The sequence below is a fragment of the Ambystoma mexicanum genome, chromosome 10 (assembly GCF_040938575.1).
Source record: "Ambystoma mexicanum isolate Mex_15411 chromosome 10, UKY_AmexF1_1, whole genome shotgun sequence".
Lineage (NCBI taxonomy): Eukaryota > Metazoa > Chordata > Amphibia > Caudata > Ambystomatidae > Ambystoma > Ambystoma mexicanum.
The window spans coordinates 1,353,311,231-1,353,335,524 of record NC_090932.1 but is presented as its reverse complement, the minus strand read 5'-3'; the positions used below and the strand labels follow the sequence as shown (position 1 = coordinate 1,353,335,524).

Sequence of the window (24,294 nt, the reverse complement as noted above, 5' to 3'; positions counted from 1 at the left end):
TAATGGCTGCATGCCTCTGTTAAGAAGCACTGCATTAACTACGAGAAAGCTAAGGGAGATCCCATAAAAGGAGTAGCCTTTGAAAACACATGCAACTGCCCAACTGACTATAAATGAACCAGAAACGTCTCTGGGTTGCATACTCGTTTATTCTACCAGATTGTACCCAAACAATTTTGTGAGATTCTGATGCTCACATTGTCAACTGCCTTTTATACAAAAATCATTGGGACAATCACAGGGTAGGGAGACAGTCTTGATCTTCCATATTAACTCCTGTGAAACATACATTCTTATAAAACATAATATACATCTCTGAGAATTAGTCAAACCCTGATAGCGGATGTTGGATCTGTATTGGAATGGTGTGTCTGTGACCCAAGAGATGTATTTCTCGATTTTTTGTTTATTTGGAACCCAATGGATACAAAGCTGTATACCAGCAAGCACTGTTCTATTAGCGAATGAAGCTACAGTTAAAAGAATATTAAACATCAATGCTTTGCATGAATTCCACCATGGAGGAATTAGCATAGAAGTTTGCGCTTGCTAGTGACTTTTGGGATTAAGATGTACAAGGCATTCACATGCCATGGCAAAGATAGGTGAGGGGGAAGTGTGCAAACTATGTGTGGACCAAGAAACCTTAGTTTCTCCAGAGTAATTCGTGACAAAGTAGAAATTGCAATTTACTGGGCTTATTAAGGTGATGAACATTTGCCGAAATACTCTGTGGGGCCTACATGCCCTGCAACCTTTTAACAAAAGATTGACATGCCTGGGGCACTCTCTCAGACCAGTGACAAGGTAAATGTGAAATATAAAAAATAAAAAAAAAAACTAAAAGTCAAATCTAATTTGAGAGAGGATAAGTGAGAAGCCAAAAACATCCCAACAAAACATAATGGATATAAGCAAGTTAATTCAGGAGCCTACATTCATGATCTAAGTGAGTATTGTCCAGACAGCCATCTTCTAAACTCTAGATGGGGAGGGAGTAGTTGTCTAACTTATACTTAGTCAAGTCTCCATCAACCACAAAACAGATTATTTCCTCTGCACAGCAAACACATGTCATATTCCTTACTTTTTTTTATTCTAAAGATAGGGATGGTAATTCTGCCCCGACTCGATTAACGTAGTTTGGTGGTATTCAGTGTTCACACATGACTGAAGATCACTGGGGATAATCCCTGTTCCCCAAAGTTTTGCCATAGGAAGTGATTCCCCTCAGTAAGTCAAACTAATTTTTAAAATGCTGCTCCCAGCTTATCCTACATTAATGGGCAACCCGTTTCCAGTTACTCCGACTGGTCTTTGGCTGTTACCAGGCCTTGGAATGACAACAGAGTCTGCTATTAAGAATAGATCTACATGTATGTCCCTGATGAACCTCCATTCTGTTCATATTACAAAGAAAGCTGTTTTCTGCAGACCTTTACTTGAAGTCCCTGAGGTTTAAGCATGGAAGCCGTTGTGGGCAACCACAACAAAAACATTTAATTTGCATAAATATTTGAAAGCAGCAACATTTCAAAATCATGTTTGGCCAGAAAGGTTTGTTATAGTAAAACAGTACTTTAATCAGGATTAAAAGAACCAGGAAATTAAAAAGTATCCTATTAAACAGATTAATGAAATAAAAATGGACGGGGTGATGGACAGTAGGTCATGTGTGAAAGGAATGTTATGAAGGCTGCAACACTTTATTAATTTTTGCAAATTAGAAAATAGCATATGACATTTTTAAATATATATGTATATATTAATAAAATTTGAGAACTGGATATAAAATTCATTTTCAATGCATCTCTAGTTAAGTACTAATAAAAATCATTTCCACAGATAATTTGCCACAACAATTTGGACCACATGAGACAACTGACAATGTACTGTATGATGAGTTCTAACATTGGAGCTCTGCAAACATATGCAAATACATTCTTCGTAGAGCAGTCACAGTTTGGCAAGATTTTGCAAGCAATATGCTTGGATAACTTCTTTCCTCTGTCAAGTACAAAGACTTTTCTCTTCAGGGTGCCGAACAATTAATAGAGCCCTAAAACATGAAAGAGGAAGTTAACAACATGCAACTACACAATGGGCAGAGTCAAACAACCATTATGAACAGATCTCAGAAATGTGCATTCTGTGTTCGCTAGAGAGAGGGAGCAGACTTAACATATGTGACTTGCGGCTGCATATGAAGACATGTCAGTTTCCCTTACATATGAAGAAAAAGACATTAGTTAAGGTTAATGAAATCAGCCTATGGACTAACTGCAGGAATATTGATTAGTTTCACATTTCAAACATGAGTGATATAGAGAAACGACAAAACTGCTATGCAAAACTTAGTTGTGAAGGGTGCATACTTCAAAAACAATCATTGCTTGAAAAATGTACAGCAAGCTATATGTATGGCCCAAGTTCCAGGAACATTTCTGAAGTAAAGAGTCCGATTTACTTGGACCTCAAGATGTTTTGATTGACCAGCAACTGTTCAGCATTCGGCAAAAATGTGTTGTGTAAGTTTATCAGCTAATCTGCTACAACTCAAATTCTAACTTTTGCACTGCAATGTTTCTTTTCAAATATTTACCTGGAGCAGATGGATTTCCGTTGAAGGTGGATAGTATGTAATATCACACTGGTCCTACCTCTCTGTAAACCCCTGCCCAATACAGATAAATACGATTTTTTCGAAAACACAGGATATCAAAGTGTTTTGTGATGAAAATCTCACAAATGACAGCTTAAAGGAATAAAATGGCAATCCAGTTTGTGTGTTTAAGCATAGCTATTTCATTAGGACAAAATTAATTTCTAAATGTGCAGAGATAATCCGGTTTATTTGACAAACCTAGGGAATTAGTCTCTTCTTCCAAGGGGGGGGCACCCACTTTGAGGCTAGGGAGCCGAGCCAGCTCAGCAAAACCATTCCTAGGGGTTTGGAAAATTGGGATCTCACAGGGAACGACTCCGTTCGAGGGGACAAGGATTCTCATTCCATTCAAGAACTCCCTGTAGCAAATACCTTGTCTGAATATATGGGAGGAGAAGAGACTGACACCCCTTGGGAGTTTCGCAGCGAGAATAAAGCAACAAACATCGAATGGCAAATGAGAAATCCTATGCAGAGGCAATCTTCTGAGGGGACATGTCCTGGAGGAGAGGAGCCACACTGGATTGTGGAGTTAGCTGTGGCATGGAGACCAAAACGCGGAAGAGATGCCAGGAGGACGACATCGAGAGGTGCAATATTGCAGAGGTGAAGATGGGAGAAAAAAACATCTTTCTTGGCGGTGTGACCATGCTGCAGGTCTAGTCGTCCTGGGGCACGCAAATAAACTCAGAGACCAGTGAGCTGTGGAGCAACGGATCTTCTGTTGTACGAGAACCAAAGAAAGTGCAAAGATGGGCAGAATAAGGAAACCAAACGCTTACTTGGAGACACCGAAGAGAGTGAAGAATGCCAATGTCCCCACTGAGACGCTACTCTGTTGGAGCACACCCAAAGGCGATGAAGGTACCCGGGTTGCCCCCGGGTTTCTCTGCATTTTTAAAGAACAATGCAGATCTGTCACTATTGTTAAGAGGTATTTCCCTGCCTATCAAATAAACAGAATGTGCTAGTCTTTAGTCAAAACAAAAATAGTCTGTCAGTCCAAAACCTATTTGGACCTAATCTGGTGTCAGCTATAGCTTGACCTGGCGAGCTACATCAAGTGGCGATCCCCCAGGGAGGATACGAAAGGGGTAGCTATTCAAAGAGGAGCATCTTCAGCCTTTTTTTGAAGGTGACCAAATGTTTTTCTAATCGCAGCTCAAAGGCTAGATCATTCCAGGCATGCACTGCTAGAGTAGAGACAGAACACCTGTTTCCTCTACGGATAACCAAGTACCCACCACAGTTGCTTCAGCGGAGGGATCTTGGGCGGTCATAGACTTTTAAGCGATCTTTGAGGTACACAGGAGCATCACCATAGATACATTTGTGGGCCAGGAAGAGTACCTTGAAGCGTGTTCTCTTCTTGACCGCTAGCCAGTGGAGATTCTTCGTAGCACCAGAGACATGGTCTTTCCTTGGGATACCGCAGACCATTCCAACCGATTCATTCTGAAGGACTTGGAGTCTGTTTACACAGTTGTTGTTAGCTCCAATCAAAAGCGCGTTACAATAGTCCAAGTGGGGCATGATAATGGCTTCGACTAAGGTCTTACAGTTATTAGGTGATAAGAAAGGTTTGATATGCCGTAACAGTGAGGTGGTTTCGAGAATTGCGCACACTTCCATCCATGCAAGTTTCCACACCAAGAGATGCTTCCAGATGGACTCCTAAAGTTTTCATTTGGACAACTTTTATACAGTTCTATTCAATTGCCATACTAGCATATTCAGAAGCAAGTTTATCTCTAACCTGTGGGGAGACGAAAACTATTAGCAGTTTTTTTGCCGTTTAGACATATCCAGTGTTATGGCATTCAAGCTTTAACTAGCCGACGATGTGTTCTAGCCTGTCGGAATCTTTGCTGTACTCCCCACACCCCGTTAGCATTGTTTGCAAAAAAACTTTTTTATTGAATTTAGCTGAGAAACGCAACAAAAAACTTATCAATCTTTCGTGAGGAAAAGGAAACACCAAATGTACACAATTCCAAATGTACAATATTCCAAATATACAAGAACAACAAAAATACAAAACAACAATTAAGCTCTCAACGAAAGGAAACAATGCACCCAGATCAGTCACAAAATAGAACAAGCATAGGAATAATCAATTAATATAACCAAGATAAAATAGAATAGAAGGAGGTGATCTACCAAAGATTAATAGACACCTACATATGCACATAAGAATATTTACATGTTAAAAAAATTGAATTAAAAATTCACCATTAGAACTCATTCCTATGAATGAACAATTTGTAATAACAGTCTAGGAGGTCTATAAAACCTTCGAAAAAGAGCAAAACTTAATAGATTTTCCTCAGACAAAACTAACTGCGTTACATTATAACTATGAAAACTGGATCCACTTGCATTTATTTTGCTAATATCCTCACCGCTCATAAACATTTAAGTTAAGATTGACACTGGACCCACATTCAGATCTAAAGCATTCAAGAAGTTAAATGTTGCAATGTGGATACTGATGATTTTTGTAGATCGGATAGTTTGCCATCTGTGCTCTGGCGCCATCCAGCCAAAAAAAGTCAAATGTTTCAAAAAGAATTTGGCTCTTAGATCTATCAATGCTGGACATTCCACTATTAGATGTTTCAAAGTCTCCTTAATAGTTAAATCCGCACAAAATCTGCAAAAGTTCACTTCTCCATTAAGGAGATGTCTTCTTGATAACACATCCACAGTGGGGATTAGATTAAAATGGAGGCACAGAATACAAGATCGTACCTGAAGTGAGGGAGCTCTAAACAAGTAACTTTCCAAATCTCTTAATTTTTTGTGTACAAATGCATTCGCATTGAAATCTTTATAGCCAAGACACAGGTTTCTGGTTATAATCCAATCCCTCTTAAAGATTTTATCTTTAGCTCTAGTTGGGTTCATGACGAGAGTCAATACTCACATCTGCCTTTGCGAGGGTTTTCATAATATGTTTTGACCAAGTGCCCACAAACCTATGAGACGATGTTAACATATAGACAGAAAGAGTTGCCAAGATATTATCTGTCCGTGTGTATGTTAGACATTTGCGAAAGAAGGCGCATAGCCGCCACTCATATTCCGCCGTCATAGAGGTAAGGCCCAACTCATGTCTCAGCCATGGACCTGGTACACACTGCGGCAAATGTAGAACTGCCCGCCAAAATTTAGCTTCCAATTTATTTAGAAAGGATGTTTTGATTATGTTTTTCGTCTCCAAGCCATAAAGTATTTTCGGCAGCACTTTCTGTCGCCAATAAACAATTGCACAGCTAATTGAAAATTTGCCATACTTGTATAGTATCAATCTTGTCTGCGAAATTGCTGAGATTAGTTTACAATCAAGAGACCTCAACTGAGAGTCAGTTTGCACAGAACCGTCAACCAGAATCCCCAAATACATATAATTCTCAACCACCTCAACACTGGCATTTTTGATCTTCCAAACCATCTTTACCCTTCCAGTCATTTTCGGTGCATAATACACTATGTGTTTTTTTCATATTTAGCACCAGTTCACTAGCATCCAAATATGAACTCAGTGATGACAACAAAAGTTGGGGACCTATGGGAGTTTTAGAAATTAACAACAGGTCATCAGCATACCACAATGCCTTGATTGTTACATCATTCATCTTTGGAGAATCTGATTGCACCTGAATAAAAGCCTGCATCACATCATGGATGAAAAAGTTGAATAGGGCCGAAGCAAGAATACATCCCTGCTTCAGCCCTCTTGAGGTACAAATTACTGCCGATAAGAGACCCATTACTGACAACCTCACCTTTATTGATGTCAGTGAATGCAGGCTGAAAATGATATCGCACAAGGTGGCAGGACAGTTTGCAGCTTGAAGCTTGTCAAATAGTTTCACTCGAGACACAGAATCAAAGGCAGAATGGAGTTCGACAAAGGCAAGATAAAAGGGTTGTTTTAGGGTCTGAGCCTGTGATTTTAATGCATTGAGTGTTAACAGATTAACCACCGTGCCCATCTCTGCGACAAATCCTGTCTGATTCGGATCGCGCCGATTAAAAGCTAATGACCACTTGACAAAATCCCTCAAAACTAAACGTGAGAAAATCTTACCTGGAGCATCAAGTAATGCAATCGGACGATAACTAGACGGCATACCTCTATCGCCCTTTTTAAAGATGGGAACGATCAGAGAGGATTTCCATGACGTTGGTATGGTCTTGGAGATCAAATCTGTTGAAAGATGTTATTCAAGATAGAGGCCCATCTAGTTGGGTTTTGTTTGACCATGGCATTAGTTAAGCTGTCCGGACCCACCGCTTTAGAGGAGGGATTTTTTATAAGTTCTTCTATTATTGCCTCAGAACACTCTAGGCGCCAGTTTTCTAGGCTCCGATTCTCATACTTATATCTGTCAAACTTTATATCTGCATAAAGATTCGAGAAGTGTGCAAGCCATGAGGCTTCAGTTACCCCACTTAGTTGGTCACAAGCTTCTGTTGAATTAGCCGTTTTATTCAATAGAGCCCACACTTGACCAGAATCTTTATTCTGTATAGTTTGCCTGAACATTTCGCTATCGGACTGGAAGAGTGTCGCCTTCCTCGCCCGAGTCCAATTGCGATATCGGCACTTCATTTTCCTTCAAATTTCGATGCGCTCACTTATTGGCAGCCTGAGAGTAGCTTTTAAATCTCTCCTATACATAGCTCTGGATTGTTGTACAACGGCATCAAAGGTATGCCTATGAGTCTGCTCTGGTCTCCTATCAATATGAATGTTATGCAAAGTGGACAAAACATCCACATATGAACCAGTCCTCATTCCAGAAAGCTGACGAGTACCCTCCTCAAGGTTATCAAGTGATTTCTTTGTCCACCTAAGGCGAGTTTTATTGGTATTAACTTCAAGATTGTGTGTGTACCATTGTTGATTAAGCTCATGCACATTGCGATTCCATTGCTAAACCACGGTTAACGGTTGTTGATTGCTTGCAAGCTGATTACCAACCTCAAAATTAACAACCTTGGTGAACAAATATGAGGTCATAAATATATAGTCAATGATAGATTTTGAGGTGCCCCTTTCCCATGTATAATGGGGAGGGGTATCTCCCAGGAATGCTCCATTTGCCATGAGAAGATTATGATCTGATGTAAATCTAAGCCACCGTTCTTGAATTAGGACACCAGAAGTCTTTTTTAGACTGAAGCAATCAAGGTTTAAATCACCGACCACAACAGTTGCAGTAACACTTTGGTCTTGTGCAACCTTTTCCAAGACACATGACAGATCGCTATAAAAAAAGGTCATCAGAGATACCCATAGGATTACGATACAAATTTATCAAGGCAAGTGAACCATTAGTATCACATATTTTAACCAATTGAATAAAGTTATTGGGGGCCGCCCATTTGATCATGCTCAAAGCTTTGCTTGTATTAACGGCCACCATAAGGCCCGAGGTTGGTCTCCCCTTAGTTCCTACCATAGCTGGCAGCAAGATTATGTCATGCTCATCCCACATAGGTGGTCTTTGTAGCCAGGATTCTTGAAGGACTACTATATCAAATTGGTTTAGAAATTGGCTTGAGGACCATTGCACATTGGTATGTCCCCTGGTATTCCAACTCACTAACGATGAAAAATAGATTCCTGTAGAAGTCATCAAGCTGCAAGAGGTTTGATGTATCGGTTGAATAGTGACTGGGATAAACATGCCCCCTGCAGGACACCACAGTGTATTAATGTTGAGCTGGCTTCACCCTAACATACACTAGACAGCCTGTTTTAAAATAAACTAGCGATTCAAACTGAGGTGTCAACTTAACAGTTTCCCAGGGTGTCTAGCGATAGTAGCAGGCATTCATGGTCTAGAATGTCAAAGGCGGCCGACAGGTCGAGTAAAATCAACAGCCTTGAGCCACTTCTCTCCATCACATCCAACATATTGGTCTGAAGGCCTAGGAGGGCCCTTTCCGTCTTGTGGTTGCTCCTGAAACCTGATTGATTTGGGTGGAGAATACCTGAAGCTTCAAGATGTTTTTGAACTGCATCTATTTTATCCACTATTTTCAGCAGAAAGTGGGTGTTACAATTGGCGTTGGAACAGCTTCACTATCCTACCCACGTATCAAAAGAGCATGTGGCTGCAGAGAAATAGCTGCATGACCTGCCAGAAGTTATTGCTAGATCACACATTGAGAGTTGTACAGGGAACATTGCTGCGACCGGAAGGCCCCTTCTGGCACTTGCATATCGATTATGTTGATATGCAAGAGAGGTGTACTTCTTACAAGTAGTTGCTTGTAGTTGTGTGTCCATTCTCACGTTGGCTTGAGGCAGTTCCCTGTGCCCACAATGATGCCCGCCCCGCAGCTAAATTTCTTGTGAGGAGGTGCTCCCGAGGTGGGGGATTTCAGATGAAATTTGTTCCGATAATGGGCAGCACTTTGCCAATGATTTAATAAAGGAAATAACACTCCTGGAGCTAAAGCAAAAACTATATATGGTTTACCATCCTCAAGCCAACAGTTTGGTAGAAAAGATGGATGGATTGCTGAAAATGTGATTGGCTAAGCTTACACAAATGCTTGAAAAATCATGGGTGCACTGCTTGCCCCTTGCTTTGTTTGTGCTGAAGAATACGCCTGGAGGAGATCATCATTTGACTCCTCGCGAGATTGTTACAGGGCGGAGGATGCATGCACCAATTCTGCTGTTTCGTGCAATCTCTGATGATCACTCGACCTCTGCTATTCTGGGGTTGGGGGTGGGGGAATTATATACATATCTTAAAGAACTTACCAAGTCCCTAAACTATAGAGGCCTACAAACCAATCTGGACAATTAGGTGATCCATACAGACATTTCCCACAAGCAGCACCTCATTATCCAGGTGACCAGCTCCTTATGCAGAACCACGTCCGAAGGTGGAGGGAGGAGCACTTCACTGGTCCACACACAGTCATCTATTCAACACCAACTGCTGTCAACCTCGAAGGATGGCGCGGATGGGTCCACATAACCGACGTTCGCAAAGACAAGAGCCTGGTCTCCCAAAGCACAACATAAAGGGGAGTATAGCAGAACCTTTTCATTTTTTAACAGCCATTAGAATTTATAAAAAGCCAGCAATACAGGTTGTTGAATAAGGTTATAATGCAAAATGTGTGGCAAAGAAAAATAAATGTTCTGGTTTATGGAGCGTAATGCTGTTAATATGTTTTAGTGTAGTACTAATGCTTTTGTTTTATTAGATTTTTAAAGAAAAAAATTAAACACAAATGAAAAAAAAAAATTAGAAAGAGAAATGTGATGAGTGGGGAGGGTGTCTACCATGGCACTCAGGAGGAGCATAATTCATCAACACGAAACATTTGATGTGAGATGATGCATGTAGGAAGATAGAGAGTAAATGGCACATGCTACTTCTGCTCTCTCATCTACTCCTGCTCTCTCATTCCACACGCAGTGGAGTGTCCAAGTTTTTCCTGTCCTGAGCGGTGTCCTACGAGGAGCGGGATGCCTAATGCACCTGTCTCTCTGTAGAACTAGATGTGTATTCCAGGGGAGAAAAGTAGCCATTCACTGGGTTGATGAAGGGGAAAATGTATATGAAGACAATTTTGTAAAATTAACATGCTTCAAAATGAGGAACCCCGGCATAAGGTGGTGGAATATGTCACTGAGGCTCCTAAACAAGGAGAATTACAAATAAAAGACCATAAAAGATAGATTGCAATGCACAACTAAAGAAGGGCAATGTGTCCCCTGGTGTCACACAAGGCCAATGAAGAGAACAGTATGGTATGGGAACAAATGGGAGGGGATAATAAAGCAGTGTTGTGATGAAGAAATGGTGGGCTTTGAGCAAAACATGGCAGTCAAGGTTAATGACACCTGCCGAGCAACCTGGGGAAAATACGTTCATGCTTTAACCTGGCTACATGAAAAACATCAACTAGTTGACATGAGGAGCTTCACACAATTCCCTTTGTGTTTCAGGTCAAGCGGATCCATTTTCGTGGGGACTAATTTGGGCTGCGCCAAGGTGATGAAGAATGCAGCGCTGATACAGGGAACAGCTGCGGTGGTGGATATTTGGTGTCCTGCGGATCCAAAGCATGTGCTTAGCTTCCGCCTGACTGGAGTGGAGTTTGCGTTCTCGCCACTTTGCACAGCCCTGCACTTGGGGTATCCCAAAATAGCAGTGTCATGAAGATTGCATTGCAGGGAAAAATGGTGCAGCGACATTAACAGCAACAAATAAGGAGAGGAAAACGAGAAAGTAATGATTTCTCAAAAAAAGAGCGCTGGAAACTTGGCTGCTATCCCAGATGAGCATTGAATATTCTCCACGGCTGCTACCCTTTTCAATTCATTGTTGCTTCCAGGAGTACAGGGCACAGCACATTCAAAATGGCTGCAGCTGAGTTGATATGAGTTACTGCAAGTGGCCAACTCAACAGCAAAAGGTTGAATGCAATTAAAGAGGAGAGGAGGGTCTTGCCCTTGGTGGCACTTTAAAATCGGTTAGTCCTGGACCGCTTAACATCCATCGAAAGAGGTGCCTGCGCCAAGTTTGGGACAAGTTACTGTACGGCCATACCGGATGGTGAGGCCTCTAATGGAACTCTAAATGCAGCTATACAAGAGATACAGGGGGTCATTACGACCCAGGCGGTAACCATGGTGCTAGTAGCACCATGGTTGCTGCCGGTATTTTACTGATTGCGCCATGGTAAATGGCAGAATTACCGCCCCATTCCAAGGTTGGCGGGATTGTAATTCCCCATTCACCATTGGCCCTTCCCCATTCCCATTTTTGCCCCCATAGGGCTCAATGGAAATGGGGAAGGCGGTAGTTACAGTACCACAAATTGTGGTACCATAAATACCGCCAAGGTCCCTTTGCGGGTCCAATCCTTAACAGCTGGTAAAAACCAGCCGTTAAGGTCGGGACCCACAAAGGGACCTCGTAATTAGGCGGTAAGGGGTCAACGGCGCCGCCACCTTTTACGGCACTGTTAACGCCTTACCGCCTGGGTCGTAATGAGGCCCACAGACATTCCAGGGAAAGAGGACAAGCAAGGTCAATGGAGTGCAAGCAAAAGACAGACTGGCCAATATCTTTACATGGGTACCCAATCTGGCTTTCTGGATTGCTTTGAGTGACTGTCCCCGTGTTACTTGTCACTCTCTTCTCCTGCATTTTAAGAACATTCTAAGGAACAAGTTACTTACCTGTAACTGTTGTTCTCCAGCATGGGTCTGGCATGGATTCACATGCTCATGAATATTCCCCGTCGTCAGGCTGGGAATCCTCGGTAAAGAAAAAACCAGTATCAGTTTCGTTTCTGATCTGTCTTTCGTAGTAATAACCAATCACTGATCTCTGCGTCATACTGACCACAGCCAATGACTGCCCTCTACCTAAGCCCCGCCTCTGGCAGCCATCTTCAGATTTGGAAGCACGTGAAGTGGCAGTATGACCAAGTGAAGAGCCTCAGAGGGGTAGGCGGGAGGGTTCGCATGTGAATCCATGCCAGACCCATGCTGGAGAACAACAGTTACAGGTAAGTAACTTGTTCCTTCTCCAGCATGGGGTCTGGCATGGATTCACATGCTCATGAATAAAGAATACATAGCAGTACACACATGCACAACCACGGGAGGTGGCAAAGGCTCAACATTAAGCATCACATCAAACTCAACATTAAGCATCTTACCTCCTCACCAGGCTCACCTCAGGCGAACAGGTTGCGCAGCACTGCTTGGCCGACCCTGGACTCCTCCCTGGAATCCCGGTCGAAGCAGTAGAATTTCGTGAAGGTGTGCGTCGACCTCCACGTAGCAGCCCTGCATATGTCCAGCAGGGGCACACCAGATAGGAACGCCGTGGTAGCTGCGATCGCTCTGGTGGAATGGGCTCTCGGACGGCCAGGCAGCGGTCGGTTTGCCAACCGGTGACAGTACATGATACAGCCGGAGAGCCATCTGGAAATGGAAGCCTTCGAGAGAGCCTTCCCCTGATTGACAGGTCCAAAGTTCACAAAGAGTTGTGACGTCTTCCGAAAACACTTCGTGCGGTCCACGTAGAACTTTAGCGCTCTAGCCACATCCAGCGAGTGTAAAGTCCTCTCAGCCGGCGACGAAGGCGACGGGAAGAACACAGGCAACACCAAGGGTTCGTTGAGATGGAAGTCCGACGGTACCTTGGGCATGAAGGAGGGGTGCGTCCTGAGCACTACCCTCGTTGCGTGAAGTACGGGGCCTTGCAGGAAAGGGCCTGGATCTCTCCCACTCGTCGTGCGGAGGTGATGGCCACAAGAAACGCTGTTTTGCACGACAGAAATTTCAACGGAGCTGAGTGCAGAGGCTCGAACGGAGGTCCCATGAGCTTGGTCAGCACCACGTTGAGCTCCCACGCCGGGGCCGGAGCCTTCACCGGCGGGAACGATCTGAACAGTCCCTTCATGAACTCTTTCACCAGACGATGAGACCACAAGGACGTCCGCCCCGTGGTTCTGGTGTATCGGGAGATCGCAGCAAGATGAATCTTGATGGACGCGTGTTCCAGTCCAGCTTTGGCCAGCGTCAGCAGGTACGGCAGTACTTGGGGGGCCGTAATCCGTAGAGGGTTAATCTTCTGTGCGTGGCACCAGACAGAGAACCTCTTCCATTTGTGTCCGTAGCATTTAAGAGTCGAGGACGCCCTGGCCTTTGCAAGAACCTCTCTGCAGTCGGCCGGTATGTCGTATCCTCCAAACTCTAGCGCTGCAGGAGCCAGGCCTGCAAGTTCAGCGATTTCGGGTCGTGGTGGAGGATGGCGCCTCCTTCTCTGGAGAGTAGATCCGCCTCCACCGGCAGCTTGATTGGCGGGGACGCTGACAAGTCCAGAAGGTCCGGGAACCATATCTGCCTCGGCCACGCAGGTGCGACGAGGATCATCCTGCACCGTGACCTCTTGAGCTGGTTGACGAGCCGGATTAGCAGTGGCAAGGGAGGGAACGCGTAGAGGAACAGGCCCTCCCAGGGGAACGAGAAAGCATCGCCCATGCTCCTCGCCTGGGGAAACCTGCTGGCGAACCTCCGGCACTTGGAATTCGTCGCCGTCGCGAACAGGTCGATCTGGGGTGTGCCCCACCGTCGGAAGAGGCGATCCACTAGATCCTGCCGTAGCTCCCACTCGTGGCACGAGCGCAGCTCCCTGCTGAGTGAGTCGGCGATGGTGTTTTTTATCCCTGCCAGATGAAACGGTACCAGAAATATCCTTTGGGCGATGGCCCAATGCCACAGGTCCTGCGCCTCCTTGGACAGTGCTGGGGACCTGGTTCCGCCCTGTTTCCTGATGTAAAACATGGTGGTGGTGTTGTCGGTGAAGATCCTCACCACCTTGCCCTTGAGGGACGGAAGGAAGGACCTGAGGGCCCAAAACACTGCACGGAGCTCCAGGACGTTGATATGTAGGGATTTCTCCGTCGGGAGCCAAAGGCCTCTTGCGTGCAGATTTTCGGTGTGCGCTCCCCACCCTTCCAGGGAGGCATCCGTGGTCACTGTCTCCTGGTGGGCTGGGGTCTGGAAGTCCAAGCCCGCCGTCAGATGCGCGCGGGTGCCCCACCACCGGATCGCTCGTCGGAAACTCGTCGAGTGTGATCCTTTCCTCGAAGCTGCCCGTCGTTTGGATCCAGCGCGCGTCCAGGAACTCCTGCAACGGGCGCATCCGGAGCCTGCACATGCCATAGCGTCCAATTTCTTTCCCTCACCGTCCGGTGGGGAAGTCGATGTGGAGGCCGCACCTCCCCCCGCTTTCTTCCTGGCCGCCGCGGAGACGACGGAGTCCGGGGTAGGCTGCGCCCGGAGGCACAGGGGGGCCGTGTCCGGGATCCGGTACTTCTTCTCGTACCGGTCTCTTCTAGCTGGCGTCGTGGAAGGGTTCTTGAGGAGGGTGAGGCCCTCATCCCAAATGTCGTCCAATAGAGGCACTGAGAGGACCGTCTTCCTCTTGGCCTCGCGCCGCTGATAAAGGAAACCTTCCTTCTTCTTCTCCTCAGGGCAGAGTTGGAAAAGCTCGGATGCCCTGGTGATCATGGAGTGGAACGATCCAATCTCGTCGGGCGGAGAAGCCCTGGTGGGAGGCGACGACGGTAAATCCTCGTCGTATACCTCGTCGTCCGTACCCGTCGCTGCCGTGTCAGTCCCCCTATCATCCCCTCGGGTGGACGGGGAGGAGGGCTGGACGGGGCGCGACGGCTGAAAAGGAGGTGGAGGGTGGATCCTTCTTTTCTTAGTAGGGGGGACACCAGAAGGTCCCGGTTCTGGGTCCCCCGACGGGAGAGGTTCCTCCGTCGGCAACGGTAGTCTCGTCCTTATCTCTGAACATAAGGACTGTATAGCCAACAAAATGGCCGCCGAGTTGTCTTGCGGTGCTGGCAGAGGGGAATCCGACGGGCGATCAGGGGCCCCGTCGGTACCCTCGACGATGTCGTCGTCACCTGCGTCGGGACCCATCCCGACGGGCCGGTCTTCTTCCACGCCGAGGCCGTGGCTTAAGACCTCGACCAATTCCTCCTCCGAGGTTGAAGCCGAATCTACGACGACGCCCTGCCCCCCCTTTCTCTTCCCCTCGGGGGATTTCACGGGGGTCCTATCGATGGGCACAAAAGAGGACTCCCTCCGAGGTGGCAGGGAGACTCTGAGCCCCGAGGTCGCCACCACTGGTGTAGCCTGCACAGGCTGAGCCAGGGCCGCCGCAACAGTTTCGATAGAGGGCTTGGCCGGATGGATTAAGGCCTTCACCACCTTAGGTGCGCTCACCGCCTTATCCTTGAGGGGGGGGACACCGCCTCGCTCCCCCTCCGCCTTCGAGCTCGACCGGGGCCTCTCCAGGAGCTTCGCCGGGTGCTCGGCCTTCCTCTTACCCGACCCAGAGCGTTGGCTCGTGGTTGATGGTGCCGGGGAGGGTGCGCCCTGCCTGGCGCCCGTAGAGCCCGACCGTTCGGCGCTCCCGGTGCCAGCGGACTCATGGTGCTTGGCCTTATGTTGGACCCCCGTCGCCGGGGCGTCCTCAAAGGTCTTAGAAGACCGCTCGGTTTTCTTCTTCTTCTCCTCGCCGGACGGGCTCTTCCCTTCTAGCCAGTTGGCGAGACGTTGCATGGTCCGCTCCGACATGTTGCCGCAAAACGCACAGTCCTTCTCCACGTGCGTCTTGTCCTCATGTAGGCAGTAGAGACAAAAGGAGTGTTCGTCCTCCTTGAAGACGTTCTGAAGCTGGCATCCAGGGCAGACCCTGAACAGCTTTCCGGGCGTCTAGCTTCCCTTCTCCTAGGCCATGACTGGGCCTGAGAAACTTCTGGAGTCCTCCAAAAGCGTAGCTCGACGAATCTTCACCCTTGAGGGGCGCAGACGAATCCGACACGGGTCCCCGTTGATCGGATAGAGAGTCGGTGGAGCTTGAGGCTCTTTTGACCGAAAAAATGAAGTTTTTGAGAAAAAAACGTGAAAAAATAGCACTAACGCTCGAGAGCAATAGCACGAGGATCCCAACACATGAACGTGCGGTAAAAATCTGAAGATGGCTGCCAGAGGCGGGGCTTAGGTAGAGGGCAGTCATTGGCTGTGGTCAGTATGACGCAGAGATCAGTGATTGGTTATTACTACGAAAGACAGATCAGAAACGAAACTGATACTGGTTTTTTCTTTACCGAGGATTCCCAGCCTGATGACGGGGAATATTCATGAGCATGTGAATCCATACCAGACCCCATGCTGGAGAAAAGTATATTTTAAGTAGCAAAAAGGACATTTGATGTTACCCTCGAGTGTTGACAATAAAGGTTTTGAAATGCAGAGTAGTAACAAAATAATGGGGAAAGAAGTGGAAGATCCTGATGGATGAGCTTTTGCACAACCTGCAGATATTGAAAATTACAAAGAGTTCTGGATTCAATGTCTAAAGGATGGAACAGGGGGTGTATGGGTTGGGGAAGATTCGAACGGTTGGGAGGAGACTGGGGGGAAGACATGACCCGATTGGAAAAATGTGGATAAATAAAGAAGTAGCAGCTAAAAAGGAACGAGAAAATAAAAGGGGGAATAATGTAATAAAGATATAACTTTAACGCAATATAAAGGAACGCACTTATCAGCTACGAGAGTAACACTGTAAAAGGGGGCTCTTTCTGATACCTGTGAAATAAAATCCTTAATAAAACTAATCCATAAATACAGGGGCACAAGAAAGTATAATCAAACTTAGCGGTAGAACGAAACACAGTAAATTCGGCCTTAAAAGCTTGCTTTTGCTTTAAACATGTGTTAGCATTTTGTGTGTGGCAAAGGATGCTGTGGCTGGTGATTTAGTGCAGAGTCTGCAATCCCAGGCCAGCACTGAGAGAAGTACACAGTGGTTGTTGTTTTTCGAGGTCATAGAATAGAGCTCACAGGTTTCGCCAAGGAATAAGTAATACATGACCATTTTATAATTCAAAATCATTTATGAAATACAATTTTCTAATGGAGCTGGAAATAACCATAGCAGTTTCAAATTGCCCTGTAGAACATTTCCCCTGGCAAACGGGTTAGTGTCCCTGATATGCAACATTTGTATAGCAGTATGTCCGTAGTCTAAGGCTCTGGTGGCGTCATGGTGGAAAGCCATTCTAATGAGAATCGGGATGAGGCGACCAAGGCAGTCGATTATAGTTCCGTTGGTCGTCTCAAATGTTTCAGTGACTTAACTTTGTGCTGTGGGAATTGCGGATGGATTTTGACGTCACATGGTGCAACTGAGGCCGGTGTGGAAAGGTTCTTGGACCCAAGTATTGATTGCAATGTATGCTTTTCTATAAGGATTCAAAGTGCGAAGTCCAATAACATTTGTGTGGGGAGATTTTTTCATGTTGCACGAACACGAATACTAATTACTTGCAAGTTCTAACCTTAGTTTCTTTGACAGCGCCTTTTCATGCAGTTCTGTTCCACGATCTGTTTGAATTTGCTGTTCCAGCTGCGTCTGGGGTCCTGAATAAAACGGTGTTACTTCTTGAACCAGCGTACAACTCCTTTATGACTACTTTTGTAATTTTTTGGTGAGTTTTGCAAGGCATGGTAAGGTAATCTCTTGCCAAAAATCTAAAGCCCCTTTAAGCACATGAAACAAAAAGGGTAAATATGAGCACCAGGAAGGTGTGGCTATTGAGCTGAAGCTCGTTTCTCTGTAGTTGGTGCGTACTTGCAGCCGGTTTTAAAAACCCAAGGGGGCCGTGCTCAAAGCCCCTGGTGAGACATTGTAGAGGGGTTGGGGATTTTTACAAAGTAGGTGCTGTACATACAATTCATATGATGTAGAAAACTTCAATTGCGATCGTTATGTTGTGGTTACAAAAAGTCACAACCACTTGTATTTTGCATAGTGTTTTAATGTTACTAGGGTGCCGACACATGCTTTGACCACTTGGGGGTTTCTGTCAAGGCTAAGATTTGTCATTAAAGGTCAGCAATTGAAACATTCAGAACAGATGTTCGGTTCAACAGAGTGTCGTATAGCATTAAGCCACATCTGTGTCCATCGTGATGTGAGAGTGAGGCAGTACGTAGTAAATTATGTGACATAAGTGAGGATTCAATAACAGTGAAGCAGTGCCAATCATGCAATATTAAAAATATTCATTTAAAATTAAAGCATACTGTTTGTTACTATAGATATGGGTATATGTCACATTGAAGAAAGAAAGACAAGCGCACCAAGGAAAGAACAGAGAAAAAGAAACAGAAGCGGAATGTTAGTGAATGTTGGTTTGATGTAGTCCCTGTGAAAATGGTTGAGGGCGAGATAGTATTTTACCGGGTGGATAATGTGGAAGAACATGAGTCTACAGTAGTCGTGATACTTGGCAACTTGATAGGGGCCTGGAGTGCTGCGCCGGATCCGACACATCGTTGAGCCGCCTGCTACGGTGGCCCCCTGCACCGGAACGTTTTTCTTAATCTGGCCGGCGGCCCCATCGTGAATGCCCGGGGGACTCCTGGGTTCTCCTCCCGGCTGCCATGCTGCCCCTGGTCCTTGAGCGGTGCGGCCGTTGGAGGGCCGCCAGACTGCGGGTGGCAGAGGTGCCATTTCACTGGAGCCGCTGCACGGTGCCTGCCATCTCCGTGGCCCCTCTCCGGACACTTGCCTGGTGATGCTCTGCACCCTCTAGTAAGGTAGGACCTGCGGAGGGTTCTGGGGGTGGCCCAGTACCGCACATCCTGCTAGGGTGGCGGCCGTGCAGTGAGGGCTTCAAAAGTCACTATCCAGCCTGCGGGCGCCCTGACCCACCACCACCACCACCGCCGCGGCTGCCGACTCACGTGGCAGACCAGTGGGGGAGGGGTATAGTGGGGGGGGTTGGTTGACTGGTTGGTCTACTAGCACTTCTGGCACCCTCCAACCAGTAAGGGAATACACTCGGGCTCCCTGGAACTTTCAGAGCCCTGAGGGTAACCACTCTGCCAACTGAAGACGTGCATATACCACCTTCTAGTCCTCACTGGCCTCACTCCATATATCCATCCATCCATCTGGCTGAGTGGACGTCAAGCCTACTGTGTGGGGCTCTGTGGGGGCGCTCTGGAGTTCCCCCGTCTCCAACTGTGCGCTAATGGCCCTGTGACACACCCAACCTGGCGCATTGAACCCGAGAGGGGTCGCTCCATGAAACACAGGCACCTCACCATAATAAGTGCCGACCTACAGGATCCTCACCGGACACAGACAGTTGTACCCCGAAACTGAGCGGACTCCTCTGATCCACACCCACCTGCCTGTACCTACGAGGAAAGCCACAAGCTATCCGAATAGGCTCGGCTGGGGGTCTGGGGTGCGCCGGGCCTATCACCACTTACATCTCTACTGCTCCCGGAGGCCCACTGACTGCCCGGTATGCTTTACCCCCCCTCCTCCGGCTACAGCCCCTGAGACCTCCTGGCGGGGCACCATGACTAAAGGAACAGGGGGGGGGGGGAGGGAAACAAAGTTCCATTAATATGTTTGCAAAAACTCCCTCTAAACCGGTGGGGGAAGCACCGGAGCCGCAGCCCACCACGTCGGTCTTCCTGGCCTCTGAGGACTCACAAAAGATGCTTGAATACATACGCGAAGGGTTCACAATACTTCACACCAAACTGGACAACATGAACGGTAATATATCCTCCATCAAAGCCCACATTGAGACAACTGATGGCCGGGTGGCCAAAATTTATACTAGGGTGGGTGCCACCGAATATAACCTGGGCTCACTCCGAGCGGAGGTGTCCTCACTATCTAATCAGGTACGGGAGGTGGAAACAAAATAACGAGGATCTCAAATCACGTTCCAGACAGAATAACATCCACATAATTGGGGTACCCGAGAACAGCATCATGGAACCTATGTAGGACTTTGTTGGGCGCACACTGCTGACACTGCTAGACTCTCCGAAGCTCTCGCCGCAGTTTGCAGTGGAAAGAGCCCATCGCTCCTTAACTGCTAGACCAAGACCTGGCGCGCCTCCACGTCCCATCATAGCCAGGATTTTAAACTTCTGCGACCGAGATGCCCTACTCAGGGCTGCTAGAATCAAGGGTGAACTTTTCCTAGGGTCCGCCAGGATCCACTTGTACCCTAACTTCTCTGTAGCTGTACAACAGGAGCACAAAACCTTCCTGGCCATTAAAAAGAGGCTTCGCGACCTGGGGGTCAAATATTCCATGCTATACCCTGCTAAGCTGAGAATTGAACACTCCAATCAGGTGTTCTTCTTTACGATCCCAGAAGAGGCCTCTAGATTCATGGAAAATCATTTCCCCGGGTGAATCTCCCCAGCAATGCCTCTCAGTTTAAATTTCTGGCTCTCCTACTAAATCCTTCCAAGATGAGAGGCTCCCCGCCCATGCAAGTAAAAGATCTATGTTTGTTAGTAATGCACAAATGCTTCAACTTGTTTCAACGACGTGTTGATCTTCACGTCACAAGTTCCTAACTATGTTCTTTGGTTCCCTTTGCTAAGCACCACAAATATCCTTAAGTTTCCCAGTTTGGAGCATCACCGCCAGGCCAGCTCTCGGCCCCCCGGGAGTCGATGCCATTGGTTCAGTTACTATTGGGGTATTGGGTTATCATTCCTCAGTTTGGGGGAGGGATGTGGGTGGGGGAGGGATGTGGGTGGCGGTGGGATGGGTTGGGTGTTATGTTAAAAAATGCTTGGCGGCCATTAAAGAGGTAGAGTGTGAAACAGTTTCAGATCAGTTGCGTACTTGCAGAGATATATGGCCATATCAGACTCGATTTCACTGGCTTCCACCCCTTAGGTGGTTGAAGCTCACGAAGTATCTGCATACAGATGGGGGATAATAGCCTTACGTTTATAAGCTGGAACGTACGGGGATTGGGAAATTACAAGAAAATAACAGCTACAACTCCATGCTGAGCGCCACAGTGTTAAAATTCTGTGTTTACAAGAGACGCATGCTCGTTCCGAACAACGTGAAAAGTTTGCCAAATCATGGGGTCCCCAGATGTATTACACAAACTACTGTACTCAAAGTCGGGGGGTGATGACCGATTCATATAAGCCTTAAATTCACCTGCAACGCCTCACAAGTCGACCAGCAGGGCAGATATGTGTTGCTGCATGGCATCCTGCAGAATAAGGAAGTGATTTTATTAAACATTTATGGTCCCAATGTAGACGACCCCGACTTCTACCTACACCTGGCCTCCACCCTGGAAAGCTTTCCCTTGATCCCGATCCTATGGGGTGGCGATTTCAATACAATATTGGACGTTAACCTAGATAGGTCGGGCTCCCGTCCTCGCCAACTCTCCAGAGCAGCCTACTCTATTCTGAAATCGCTTCCCCGCCATACGATTGTGGACGCATGGAGACTCATGTACCCCGATTCCTGATCATACTCCTTTTACTCATCGGCACACGATTTACATTCCAGAATTGACAGATGGCTCATTTCAGAGAAACTCATAAGACACTTATCTCACCTAGCGATTCTCCCCAGAACCCTCTCTGACCACTCACCAGTGGTCGTTTTCCTGTCCTGGGGTCAAGACCACAACAGATTTAGACACTGGAGGATGAAACCTCAGTCCCCCCTAGATGCTGTATTCAGTTCCGAACTGGAGTCCTCCATTGAGGACTTCTTTGAATTCAACACCAACTCAGTCACATCGCAGTCCACCATTTGGGAATCATTTAAAACCTACACCAGGTGTATCGCCATTTCAAAGAAAACGGTATCTTGAAAACGATACATGCAGACATTAGGAAAAGCGAATCTACACTTGCTAGCCTTGAGGCCTAATATGCTTTACTTCAATCCCCCGAGACCCTGGCATTATTAGGAGCGGAACTGGATACATTCCGCTCTCTGGCCGAGCGAGAGGTGAGGTTCCTAGATAACCCTGACCTTGTAAGAAAATACAGGGAGGGGGAGCGACCGGGTCGTATCTTAGCCAGACTACTTTACCGTGAGTTCGGTGCCCCCAATATACCGGCAATAGTGAGACCCGATGGCACTCTAGCCACATCACCGAAGGACACCAATTCTGAATTCTTAGCTTTTTACGAATCCCTTTACTCGAAACCTGAGGGTGTCCCGCCAGCAGAGATCGATTCCTACCTTCCTCTTTCAGCTCTATCCACTGAAGCCAGCTTTTTTCTTGAGAGGCCGTTCACTCTTGAAGAATTCTCAGAAGCCATTGAGTCATTAACATCCAGTAGGCACCCAGGCTCGGACGGCCTCCCAATTGAATTTTACAAACAGTTCAAATCACTCCTGGTCCCCCATTTGATGGGCCTTTGGGAGGAGGCAAGCGAGGCTGGCAGGCTCCCACCCTCTCTCCGCGAGGCCAGGATAACGGTCCTCCTCAAACACGGTAAATCCCCAATTCAATGTGGCTCGTACCGCCCCCACTCACTGAAACTGTGACATCAAAATCTATGCCAAACTATTAGCCCAACGCTAGCCTCCTTTATGCCATACATCATCCACCCAGATCAAGCAGGATTCATCCCGGGTGCTTCCACCTCCCTGAACCTAAGACGTCTGTTTAACATAATTAGTAGAATTAGCCCGAACGTTCAGGCAGTTGCCGCCACTCTGGATATGCAAAAAGCATTTGACTCCGTATCGTGGGAATACCTGTGGCAAGTCCTGAAAAAAATGTTAATTCTGACCCAATTCCCTCTCCTGGGTTAAGCTGCTTTACTCCGGTCCGGTGGCTACGATCCGCACTGAGGACAGATGCTCCCCCCTTTTCCGAATAGCCAGAGGCACTTGACAGGGATGCCCTTTCTCACCATTAATCTTCGCTATAGCCATGGAACCCTTCGCTGACATGATGCGGCAGTCCCATGCACACAGAGGTTTGCAAACAGGGGGTCAGTCGGACATTATTTCCCTATACGCTGACGACGTCCTGCTTTATATTCGTTCCCCCGCTGTCATGATGCCTACCCCCGGGCATCCGGACCAAGCCCATCAGCCCCGGGAGCAGGCATCCAGGTGCTTACTAAAAACCCAGCAGCCCCGGCTAGGGGCTGTCTGGGTACAGTCCTGGCGCCATTGGCACCAGGCTCAGAGGAAATCAGTCCTGGCGCCATAGGCGCCAGGCTCATGTACATTACTTACCTCATGCAGACCATGCTGCAATGAAGTCAAGCCAACGTGAGGCCTGAATGGGACTACTTTACTTCAGGGACTATTTTTTTACTCGGGTGTGGTTCTGGGGGAACTTCTTACCTGGGACTACTTTGAAGGCTATTTAAACCACCCCCGAACAGCAGCACATGCTTCGCGTTATTCTGAATCCATCAGCGTAACGCTCACCGTGCCTGCAGTCAGCATCCAGTCTTCTGCCACGCCCGCCTCGAATCCAGAGCTCCTAGATAAAGAGGAAAGAAGAAGGAAAGTATAGAACACAGACTTTATTTTAATTCCTTACCTGATTCCGGATCCATCACGTCTTCGAACTTGGAAAGGACATTACTTCTGCACGCATCGCATCGCCAGCTGCAGCGCTGCGCCATACTCACCAGTCCTCACAGCATTTTTCGATTCGACGCTGCCTCCATCATTTTCCTCGCCAAACTCCAGCATCTAGGGGACAAAAGAAATACAAGGTGAGCCGAGAGAGCCAACAAATACAATCTCTTCTTACCACCATAGACTTACCTGATTTACCACCGGAGACATTATTCTTTAACATCCCGCAACTTCTTACGCCGCACCTGTTAGGAGAGAGAAAACAACAAGTTAAATACACGCTTCTTTTACCGGACAGTGTTGGGTAATACAGACTCTTACCTGAACGCCATCAGCTGCCACAAGACAATCTTCTCTTGGACCCGGCTACAACACAAGAAGGGAATGGGACAAGAGTGAACATCGGACATATTGAACTCTTTGGACTTTATACTTACGGGTTCTCGCCAGGAACCTCAGAGTCTATATTCATCCAGAACTCTTCCAACGCCTTCGAACCAGTGAAGTAACTGGAATCTACGCGCCCCTGCATTCCACGCAGGATGGAGAGCTCATCCTTCAAAAACATAAGGTGAGATTACTGAAAGGGAATATCTGAGGTGATTAGTGGGGAGCACAGTGGGGTGC

The 24,294-nt window shown here is 46.9% G+C and overlaps 1 protein-coding gene across 1 annotated transcript in view; it reads right to left on the bottom strand.

Annotated features, from left to right (window-relative positions):
• Nucleotides 1–1,558: 1,558 nt before the first annotated feature.
• The window catches only part of TPST2 (tyrosylprotein sulfotransferase 2), a 569,298-nt gene continuing 546,562 nt past the window's right edge, over nucleotides 1,559–24,294 (bottom strand). The window contains exon 7 of the mRNA XM_069619371.1: nucleotides 1,559–2,059. The gene's annotated coding sequence lies outside the window, so the exon portion shown is untranslated. The remainder of the gene's footprint in view (nucleotides 2,060–24,294) is intronic.